Source organism: Palaemon carinicauda, chromosome 20 (genome assembly GCF_036898095.1).
Source record: "Palaemon carinicauda isolate YSFRI2023 chromosome 20, ASM3689809v2, whole genome shotgun sequence".
Taxonomy (NCBI): Eukaryota; Metazoa; Arthropoda; class Malacostraca; order Decapoda; family Palaemonidae; genus Palaemon; species Palaemon carinicauda.
The window spans coordinates 123952683-123965458 of NC_090744.1; positions in this window are offsets into that span (position 1 = coordinate 123952683).

The window sequence follows — 12776 nt, forward strand, 5'->3', positions numbered from 1 at the left end:
ACCTGCACTTGCACTTTCCTTCTGACCCTACCTTCATGTTCCTTCTGACCATACCTGCACTTGTACTTTCCCTAGAACCTTAGTTTGAGTTGCACTTTCTTTCTGATCCTACCTGCACACTCCTTCTGACTCTACCTGCGCGTTCCTTCTGACCTTACTTGCACTTGTACTTTCCTTCTGATACTACCTGAATGCTCCTTTTTACCTTACTTGCACTTTCCTTCTGCCCCTACCAGGACGTTCCTTCTGACCTTGCCTGCACGTTTCTTTTGACCTTACCTACACTTGCGCATTCCTTCTGACTCTACCTGCACTTGCTCGTTTATTCTGACCTACCTGCACTTCTTTATACGCTTGTACTTGAACTCCCCCCCCTTCATCCTTTTTTTATTCTAATCTTCAGCCTTTTATCTCTTACTAAATTGTAACTGCAGGGGTATCCCCCAGTTGGAGTTGTATACGGATTGACCCCAGTGTTGAGTTTTATAGTTCACTAACTATAGTCCTATTGTAAAAAATTAAACATTCTAATGGGTGTGACCGTAGACTGAAATTAGAAAGAAAATCCTGGTAATTATGAATTTTAGGAGGCAAAGTCAGCAAGCAGCTGATTACTGAAAAACTTCTGCAGTGAATTGCATAGTTAGATGGAAATTTTAATTTCTTTGGTAAATGAAATCTTACTGTAGTGTAAAGTGTTTCTGTTTAGCTAAAAGGGGGAAATTAATTGGGAATTATATGGATGTATAAATAAAAGTGGATTTATAATCATGTATAAGATAGATAGGAAATATATTTGATGCATTTCAATAACCACTCTAGTATAGGGAAACTCCTTTAATTAGGTACTTTAAGTAATCTCTCTCTCTCTCTCTCTCTCTCTCTCTCTCTCTCTCTCTCTCTCTCTCTCTCTCTCTCTATACATGAATATACCTTGAAGAATAATATGCTAATTGTTAAAAGTAATAAGAAACTTTGCATACAATTTTCAATAAGGGTGAATTATGAAGAAGTTCTCTTTTATCATAACCTGCTGCTCACCTCCAATTTCAGATCTCCCACTCCCCATCCTTGATCCTTCCCTATCCCAAAATTGGAAATGTTATAAAAAAGCTAATACTCTCGCCTCATATGGCTGATGAGTCTCCCACTGGCCCCCTCCTCTTTGAGTGTCAGCATTTGCCAATCTATTCCTCACGATAAAAAGGGCTAAAGGGTCTATGAGGTAGATCCTGCTCTTAACTAGAGTAATCACTTGTTCTTTTAGACTGTTATTTTATTCCCCATGAACAGAACTTGTTCATTCTTTTACTGGTGTCTTGAGAGCTGTAGCTCAATGTGTTTGCTTGAATATATTGTACTTGTCAAAGGCTGACAGCCTGTATTGGTTAACATGTTGGATTTTAGTCTGCTTATTTACCCAGCTGTTTGGTCAGTGTAGATTTTATCCTGACAGCTGAAGTCATGAAAATTGCGGTTGTTATGCCATTATTAACTTTTCAAAAGCCTCAAATTCTTTCAAGGTTGTAATAGTTTATCAGATTTTAGAATTGTGTATTAATGATCTTATTTAAATCAAGTATCTCATGATTTTTAAGAAGCTTCCATTGTAGGAGTTTATAATGTCAAATCTACAGGTTTTGGTGCCATCATTTTCATTTCTAGTAAAGTTGCATGCACTTATATCAATGACAAATATATCAATGTCATGAACTGTGTAATGTAAGTAGTGGAAAATCTATCTAATGTAAAAGGATTGTGATTCAATGTGCTCCAGACACGTTTATGCTCTTTTTGAAGTTAATGGGTAATCAGTGGTGACTGTTATTTCCACATTTTCCATAAAATCTTCAAGTTAAAGTATAATAAAAATGTTAGAGATTAATGATAAATACTTAACATAAGTGTTTCAAGAAATTTGGTAAGAGGGTCATTTTGAAGTCTTGCATTTCAGAGCTTTCTATTATGGCGAGATACCTGGGCTCTCTGAAAAGGTGCACAGCTCGGTTCATAAATTCCATTTTGTTTCTTGTCTCGTGTCGTTTGTGCCCATGACATAAAGAAGGGATAAATAACACTTTAATCATCTTTACCTGAATTGTGTAATAAGTTCTTGAATAAGTTGTCGTTGACTCAAAAACTGTCCAGATGTGTTTGTGTGTGTGTGTGTGTTAGTGTGTGTGTGTGTGTGTGTGTTTAAGAAGTGGGAAAACTAATTAGGTATGAAGAATAGGTTTGTGATTTGTTGACAAGAATCTCGTCAGGTTTGTATTTCAAGTGCAAAGTTTCATGGATTTTTAGCAAATATATTTTTTTCGTTACATTGGTCAAAGTATGAAAGTTTTGTTTCTATAAAATTGTTCAAGTATTCTACTACACTTTTTTTTTTAAGATGTATTGATTTCTGGGTAACTTTTTCAGTTAATGCAATACTGGTGTGCAGAAATATCCCTGTCTTTAAACAATAATTTCCTCTGGGGAAAGTTCATAACGTTGTAAGAGACATATTAGGTATTTACGCCTACATAGTTCACAATAATTGGAATATCGTATTCAAAAGTTCGTTATTGGCCTGATTATAGATAATTCATGATATAATCTACTAATGTTTTAATCAATTAACATTTTTTTTAGTTGAATATCTTGTCAATGTATAGAAATTGTAAGATTGTTAGATTATATTGGTTCTTGGGCAGTTTCATATTTGGCAATTTTCTGTATAAAGATTTTATCTTTCGTTTGCTTGTTAGATTGCCTGGACATTTGGCCAATTTTTGTTTTAATTTGATAGAATATTATTAAAAACTTAACTCATTTTTTGTAATGAATACATTATGTAAAAGAAGGAAAATATATATGAATGTTTCTACGAAACTAATGAAATGAGAAACTTACAAACTCGTATTGAAAGAGGGTTCCATTTAAAATGTTAGAGCACCGTATTAAAGATTGTCTTTCGATGCCTCTTAAGGTTATAATTTTGCCCAAAACAAAGGAACCCCCATTGATCTTGAAAGTAATTATTTCTTTGCCCACAACCTTTGAAGATACAATTGGTTTAGTTGTTGGCCTAAAGAAATCATCTGAGCTCACTGAGGCAAAAGTGGTTTCAGTATTAAATTGAAAATTATTGCATTAGATAAAAAATAGTTGATGGCGCTGTAAAAATAATGAAAATAAAATATGGGAAATTGGATATTGCATTACCTAGTTACCTGAGTGTTAGTTCTTAGTTCCAAAATGCAGAGAAATAGGGTAATTCTCTCTCTCTCTCTCTCTCTCTCTCTCTCTCTCTCTCTCTCTCTCTCTCTCTCTCTCTCTCTCAAAAACGAGAAGGGGTAGTGTCACCAGTGCACCTCACAGGATTCTCTGTAGGCGTTACTTGGCGGTCTTAACTGCCTTCCTTCTGGCACTGCTGTAGCTGCACTAGCTTTATAAAGCCTTCAACTTCCCCACCTTCCCTGCCTTCATTCTTCCATCTTGCTGTGAAAACTCTTATGAATTTAACTTCAAATTGTACTTACTAGGTTTTCCCTGTTTCACTTGGCTGCTAAATGGCTTAGAGGCTCAAGCGTTGGACTATATTCCTAAATTCAATCCAATCTCCCACTTCAAAAAACGATGATCATAATATTCCCCGTCATATACTTTGCTAATTACTTATTGGTAACGAGATCATTTTTTCTAAGCCACCTTTACTCTCCAAAATGGTTATTAATCGCACATCAGTATAGCAAACGCATTAAAATCCAGTATATTTTGATCCTTGATATCAGTGTCTGCTTTAACTGTCATTGCGATTTTACAAATATTGAACATTAGGACTTTGTTCTGGGAAAGTGTTATGAATTGCACTGCAGGGAATTAGCGATTGTTGTGCTAGTGTTGAGTGATTGGTGTGAGATTCTTATGGAGAAGCTAGGTCGTTATTTTGCTCATTTCCCTTTGATAGATCATGTCCCAAGGGGGAAAAGGGAAATGGATTTTTTGTCAGTGTTTCATTAAGGAAGTTAGACTGAAAGTATTAGTTACAGATTTTTTTTTATGTAGGTGGTAATGAATTAGGTTTTTTTTTTTTTTTTTTTTTTTTTTTTTTTTCTCTCTCTCTCCAAGAAATAGGGTGGGTTTTGAATTGTGTAGCGTAGTTTTTGAAGAAATTTCATTTGGTTACGAAAAAGGATGAAAAAGTCCTCTATCTATTTTGTAAGTACAACACCCAGTCGGTCAGCTAATTAATAAGCAACAAACTCAAGTTTCTTCAAAAGAAGTATTTTTCAAGAGTGTAGAATCCTCAGCTTCGTTAAGCCGATATACATACATACATACATATACCAAGGCACTTCCCCCAATTTTGGGGGGTAGCCGACACCAACAATGAAACAAAACAAAAAGGGGACCTCTACTCTCTATGTTCCTTCAGCCGATATAATTAAAAAAAATGCCATTCTAGGTTTTCTTTTTTTATTAAATAGCTCGTGTTATAATCTTTGAAATGTATCAAGAGAAAGAAGATCACTAAGTTTTAGTATATGGCTAAAAAATATAGATTTTCTGAGATAACTATATTTTTTACTTATAAGTTTATTTCCTTTTAGAACGCGTTCTTTTCTCGATTTTAGAGTTTTGAAGTATTATGTGATTTGCAAATTATATAAAAATTTTAGAGTTTTCAACTATTGATTATGCGATTTGCTGATGTATCTAGGAAGAAAATTTAAGTCTTCATAAAGTCACCAATAAATAGATGACAGATGATTATAATTTTTCTTACGTTCTTAAGAAATTTGAGTTTGATGCTTCGCTCTTTATTAGTATATATTTTCCAAACAACAATTAACTTAGGTAGTAGAGTTATTATTGCTGGTCCTGTGTTTCTGTAATACGAAAACGTTTTAGAATTTTTCTTAGAATTGAAATGCGTAATTAATTCATTATCATTAAACGTCATTATCTTTGTGGAACTGTTGGATGTTATAGAAAATTAAGCGTTAAATATATATTTATCTTCGTTGATATTTTTTTTCAACTATCTTACGTTGAAAGGTATTTATGAGCTTAGAGACATTAGTGTTCCTTACAATAGTAAAATTATAAATAATATTTAATATCTGTTCATCTTGTGGTGGTTTTCAGTAGAGAATATTGTACTGCGCAAACTTCTTTTCCGTCTGTAAGTCTGTCTCTCACGTTTTAACTCAATCTCATAACTTTAAGAGAGATATCTGAAACCTCATTTCACATTGGCTTGATAAGAACAAAAATCTAGAAAGTATCAAATAATCATAATTCCTTAAAATAACTCGATCATAACTATTTTGATCATCTCCGCCTGTAAGTCTGTCTCTTGTGTTCGAACTCATTCTGGTAACTTTAATAGAGGTAGTTTAAACTTCATTTCACATTGGGTTAATAAGAACAAAAATCTAAAAAGTATCAATTAATTTCAATTACTTGAGATAACTTGATCATAACTATTTTGACCGGAAGGAAGTGATGTATTAAGTAACACAGGATCTGAGTAAAATACGCATTAAAGAATCATCACCTTTGATTAGTGGCTGAATGTTAGTGATAGTATAATAAGGGATTAGGTATAGTAAGAGGTTATAATATAAAGAGTGCATTATATATAGTTATATGGTAATGATAGTATATTAAAGACTTCTATGCTGAGGATTACTGTAGTAAGGAATTATAAGCTGAAGATAGTGAATTAAAAGATGATTAGCCAAGCATAATATCTAGTGGCTTTGATTTTATTTAATTCTAGATTCGTATTTGGCATAATCATATTTCTAGGAGTACTGTATATTTTGGGGGTATTAGTTGTGGGCCTATGTTTGTTATTGGGAGTTATATTGAAATGAAACTTCATCAATCACAAATTGAAGGCAAATATTCAATCAAAATCCTATAGTTCATAATGTCTATCAGAATGTAAAAATAAAGTAATTTTAGTGTTATTTTTTTAGTCATGGTTATATAGAAAATATATTAATTTGGTTAGAATTGTGTCGTTAGCTTTATATAGTGTATCAGGTTAAACTCTCTTTCCAACGTTGCTTTTTCCAAGGGTTTGCATTCAAGAACTTTATTACACAGCTAGAGTGATTCAGGTGTCCACGTGTAAGATGAATGCGTACTTCGGTCCGATCTGACTGTCTGCTGGGAGGAGTAGCAAGGATGGTCAGGGCAGTAGTGTTGCACGGCTCTTCTCTTTTACCCGACTCAATTATGTGCATTAAAAGGGACGAGACAGGGAGGCAACTTGGCATTTGTGATTCTTGTCTGCTTTTCACAGAGCTGCAGGTGTCTGTAGTAATGGATCGTTCTGAAATTGCACAATAAGTCTTGGAAATGATTCTGTTGCTTGTTTTAGATATTCTATTTGTTTTCTGTTCTAGAAGGAGATTTGGTCCAAGTGTAGGCTATAACGTAACTATATAATCTCTTGACTCTAGCTTATAGTGATGTAATTAATTTTATAAATGTTTTACCATTTAACTTCAGAAGATCTTCAAACTATTCCTGGAGTCTTTGAATTACAACCCTGTAATCATTGTTTGTAAAATTATTAATAAAATAAAAAAAAAAAAAACCAAAAAAGGAAGGAAAGGAAAGCATTCAAGGGCCTAGTAACATTGTTTCATTAGAAGAAAACTTCGCATTAAGTTTCTGGTTACTAGGTGGGACAGGGGATGGCCTTGGTGGGCTTTCCTTTTCCTCCTTTTTTTATTAATAATTTTACTTCTCTATTAGAGAAAGCACTACTTACTTACACACTCATGAAATATGTAACCTCAAATGCTGAGCTTTAAAATCCAACTTCAGTGGCTCAATAAAAGAAAATGGGCCCTGATGGATAAACAAAGAAAACGGGTGTTTGTCATTCAGTGCACAATATTAGATGAAGGGTGACTCGCTTAAGAGCCTCTCTTTGTAGAATCGTGAGCTTAATGCATGGCAAATGTTAAATTTTCTTTGAATCTTGGGCGTTTAAAGCTTTCAGAAAATGGGGTTTCATGAATTTGATATATATGTCATCGACTTCATAGTTTTTGTATTTCCATAATATAGCTAAACGGATTATACTGAAACCTGTCATCTTTGGCATTCAATCTTCTACAATAAAAGTGATTATCAAATTATGTATTTCTTCGTCCATATTTTTTTTGCTATCTTTAACTACAAACTTAAGATATACTTTCGTACCTAAAATTTTAATTCATTATCTTCTTGATTGAATAAGAGGCTTTTAAGAAATTATTAACTAATGGAAATAACAAGGTCATCATCATCATGACTTTAGTCAAGAAAAAATTACGTAATAGACAGCTGGGTAAGAAGTGAACTTTGGTCCAAAATGAAATACTGAGACAAAGTCGGCCATCTTGAATTCGTACTTTATATTCATAAGACACTGGTGATGCTGCTCTCATACCCCAGTGGAGGGTGAACAAACTGTATATGGGGGATCATCAACAGTCCAAACGGACAAGTGACTAGTTAAGAGCAAGGACTATTTCGTAAGCCTTTTAGCCTCTTTTTAGTGGGAATAAGGCATTTGCTGGTGCTAGAAGGAGCAGGGGGCCGTTTAAGGAGAACACTCTGCCATATGAGGCATAATATAAGGAGAATACTCCAAGTTACGTTTTTTTTTTTCTTTTTATCTGAAATTTTCATCCCATTTTCTTTATTGTATACCATACAGGTTTTATTTATATAACGGGGAAACTAAATTAAAAAGTAATACCTTTCATATGCATTTTATTTCCGATTTCTCAAGTTTACAATGTATACTAAAAAATATCAAACATTATAAATATCAACAAAACAATATTCAAGATAAAATGATTGCAAACATTTTGTTGCAAGTAACAGGCACTTCTTGATAAGGTCTATTACATAAATGGTATGAACGAAAACTATCCAAGATAAAGGAGCAAGGGTCCTGGTTGTTATTTTGTGACAAGGAAGTGAACACTACTAATACTATAACTACACAAGTAAAAATAGACGGTCCAGTATTTTTACTTCATTAGTTAGTAATATGGACAATACTGACTACTATATCAATGTCCCAGGTTCTTTACAGCGACACAGCTGTGAAGGATTTGTTAATGATATTGAGTACAAGAAATCTGAATAGCTAATTCGAATCAATTTCTTACTCCACATCGGAAATGAGAGTTCTAAGTTGAGCAATCCAGGGGTTTAGCGGGGGAAATGAATTCTTAATATCTCCCATAATCAATGGTGAAGCCTAAGATTTTTCTCATTTCCAAAATTGAAATAAGATAGGGAAGACCAGTCTTATATGATAAGAGCTCGACTCTGAAAACTTCTGCTCAGTAACCTATTCCTAGAAATGCCACATTTGACCCACAAAGGCATGCAGTCTCTCTATCATTGCCATTAGTATTAATATCACAATCAACTTGAGTCTGTGCAATTCAAATTCGATTTTTTAGAAAATAGTTTACTGAACAAATGTTGTTCAGAGTCAATCGCTCATTTAAGATTTGTCTTACCTTTCTATTTCAGTTTTGAGATATGAACAATATCTTAGGCTTTTCTTATGGGGGGATATTAAGAAATAACCTCCCATGCTAGCCCCCTCCATTGTTTCACTTTAGAAATCTCATTTTCACTACGGAGGAAGAAACCAATTCTTTTAGCTATTCCTATTTCTTGTACTCAATATCATGAATATCATTAATAAAGTAGTCAGTATTGCCCATATTTCTAACCAATGAAGTGATAATGTTGGGCCATCTACCTTTACTTATTTATGAAGCCATAATATTAGCAATGGTATGTCACTTTCTTCCCATAAAATAACAACCAGGATGAATTTTCGATCATACCAATTATTCAGATGTAATACACCTTATCAAGAAGTGCCTATTAATTACAACAATACATTTGAAATAAACATTCTAACCAATGTACATTAATGAATTATACAAGCATCTCAATTTTAATGATTAATAAATGAATCTAATAAAATCGTTAATGACAAAACAGTATTTTATTGTATATAAAAAGCAACTGGTTTTAAGCATGTTATCAGCTTTGCTACATAAATGTGAAAAAACCATATCAACCATATTCAATCCCCTTACTATTTATATGAAGTTATTTTGATTCGATTTCCAAGGCATTTATTCTATAAAACCTTTTGATAGGTATAAAATATACAATATATATTTCTATTACAATACAAGTTTCAACCACAACGCTACCCTCTAGGTCTAGGCTCTCTAAAATGTTAATACCTTAACAATGCTAACCTTTAAAATAATTCTTCAAGATTTTACTTTGAAATCAATCTCGCAAAGCATTGACTAAATTGCTTTAAAAATCCCATTTTTTTTTTGGTTATCCAATGTCGTAAAAAATTGGTCCGCACGTGATATTTTTTTCCTCTAAAGCTGTGCCCTATGTGTAATTCCTTCCTAACTATATCCCTTCAAGTTTAGCCTACGTATCCACAACAAAATGTCAGCAGTCTCTATACAAACCATTAATCTTCACCCTTTCTTTAAGTATAACAACTCCCTTGAGCCTTTCAGATATAATCTAAGTTTTACATTATAACTATTCTTAGAACATACAATTTAATGAATATTACGTGAATGTTGATTTAAAACTACCTCACTGATGGTTTAGGCAAATTCTCAGAATTCTATCATGGAAAAACTAATGCTTCCCTGGATCTAAAATTTAATAAGCATTCCCCTCTTAAAACATTTTAACAAAATGCTGTACACTTCAACTGCTATTAGTTATATAGGCCATCATCTAGAAGAGAGTACTAGACTATTATTTTCTTCTTTTGTATAAAGAATATGCAAAGCTTAAAAGCAGTAGACGAAATTTTATCCTTTGAATAGCAATTTTGTCATTCTAACGTTTTTAGACACAAATGACTCAACTGGATTGAAAAGCATATATGACTGAGATATGCTACTGCAAACAAGCTTTTGGAATGTTATACGTAACCGGTGACCAGAATGATAAAAATTTTGAATTTTTTGTAAAATTCAAAGTTTTAACATTAAACTTGCAAACACCTTGGGGAAAAAGTTTGCAAACAATCTAAACTTATTTGGAAACTGCTTTTTTTTCTTGTGGATATAACCTTGATTCTAAGGAAGAGAGAGAGAGAGAGAGAGAGAGAGAGAGAGAGAGAGAGAGAGAGAGAGAGAGAGAGAGAGAGAGAGAGAGAGAGAGTTATATTGGCCTTCTAATGGTTAGCAATACTATTCAAGACCTTAAATATAGGTATTCCCTTCACAAATATTCAAAATTGTTCTATTTATGACTTTCCTTGCATCCTGTCACTAAGATAAATGATTTAATTGCTCGTAAAATATGTTAACCAATTCAGTAAATGAAAAAAGCAATCTTTACAGAGCATACTCGGTTCTCCTTTCGTTTAACTGTATAAAAAATAAGCTAGCACTGGGCCTTTATATGATGTTTCCATTTTGAAATATCAAACCAAAATTATCAATTAGTATATTACTTTATTTGTAGCAGTAGTATAACACCAATATTTATAGAGATGTTGATTGGTAGAATATGATAAGCTATTCTTCTGCCCCAACCCCCACCAAGATAAATATTGGACTTAACACCACAACATGTGGTTAATTAGTGGACCAGACATTTTTTTATTTGCCCAATAGCTTCTATCATAAAAATTCTATTAATACAATTTAAGAACGTAAGCCTACATTTGAAGTTGTACATTGCCAGGCAGGGCACATTGCCAGGATGACAGATAACCGATGGACATCAAGAACAACCTTCTGGACACCCCGAGGATACACAAGAAACCGAGGAAGACAAAAAACAAGCTGGCGAGATGACTTAGACCAACATAAGCAACAGTGGCACAGAATAGCTTGCGATAGAAGTCTGTGGAGAAACCTGGGGAAGGCCTACATCCAACAAAGGACTTTTGAAGGCTGAAATGATGATGATGATGATTAGAAAATTCTGATAGTTGGTAATAAAATGTCTCAGAGGGGTATAGGCCTACATAGGCAAAGATGAGAAGGATATTTATATTGTTAAAATAATAAGGAGGTTATGTTCACATGCAATTAATGTACTTTAATACACAGCTAGTAGAATGAATTTGAATAAATTACTAAAAAGATAAATAAAGTTAATTACGCTTCAGTCACACTTTTAAATAACTTGTTTATAGTACTTAACACAATTCTAAAAATACGTTCTATAAATATACAAATTGGCTAGGATGAAACTGGCATTTCATTTAACCACTAGTTAAGGAGCGCAACTCTCAAACTGTGTGGAATGTTGGAAATTCAGATTATTACAATTTTGGCTGGGAGAACGTCTATAAATCATGTTTTAAATGGATTTTTAAATTAAAACATTGGTATTGCTGAATAGTCTTTGAATGTAAATTCGCACACTCGTGTCTGGTCCCTTGCGGAAACATTTTCTGACTTAGATACGTATTTATCTTAACTTAAAAAAAATCCATATTTACTTTAGTTTACCATTTACGATCTCACTAACGTTTTCTAAGAACCAACAAAGCAGACCACCCGTTGTCTATTATATGGGCCTCCTTAAATATAATTTTGCTTGTACAATATTGTTCTTATTTCTTTGACTACTTGCTTATATGTTTATATTTTTATGTTATGGATATGCTAAAAGATGCTTAAAGTGTCAGAAATAATAATCAAATAGGCCAAGAACGGAAAATGTGCTTGAAATATACACAAACGTCAGATGACATTTAGCCCATTGGCCACGTTTTGGATATGTGCGCGGATTTGACAAGTGCAGCATATATCGTTGTGCCTATTTGAGACAAGGCACTCTCTATTAATTAGTAATTAACCCTGAAATATGAAGATTACGTCCTTGTGATCCCCGATGTTGAAGAAAATTATTGCTAAAAGCCCTTACTTATACATACTAAAGACTATTCAATAAATCTAAAGAAAAATTTTCAAAGGCCGTTTTCTAAACACTTAAGATTTTCGAAAATGCACCTATCTTTTTTAATATTGAACGGTTTTTATTCAATCTTCAAAAGATATTGAAATTTCAATGCCTAAATCTTAAAAACAATTAAATGTTTCGTCTCTACATTGTTTGAATGATACATATTGAAAAATAAATCTGTATCAACTTTCCCCTTCCAATATTTATGCAAATAAAATCATCTTTCAAATGCTTCTAAATTGAAGGAGTCGACCATGAAACAAAACATTAAATAAGTGTTTGAACATCGAAAATGTACTTTCAATGGATCCAAGTCATGCCCCGCTTTTCCAAATGAATTTACAATAATACATATAAACCAATCCATTTAACATTATCTATAATAATACAGAATTATTTTAAGAGATAGGGTAATAGGAATCCCTTATCATTCAACATACTCATATTTGCCAAATAGTTTCAGACAACTAAACCAATTATTGTTCTTATTTATCTAATAATAATGAGAAAATTGTAATCTGAATTTTAATTTTAAAGTTGAACAAATTCATAAATAGTAAGTTGGACCTAATTTTCAAGTAAAATTTTGAGTGCTTGGGATTTAATAGAAAAATATAGTATTGAGCATTTTTTAACTCAAAAAACAAACATTTGTTTTATATGCAATGACTTTGTAAAGATTAAGAACGAATGCAATACTTACTACTAGTCTGAATAAAAGTAAATAGCTTTAACAATTAAATTTCCGGCTTTATGGAATAAACACTTTAATAAACTTG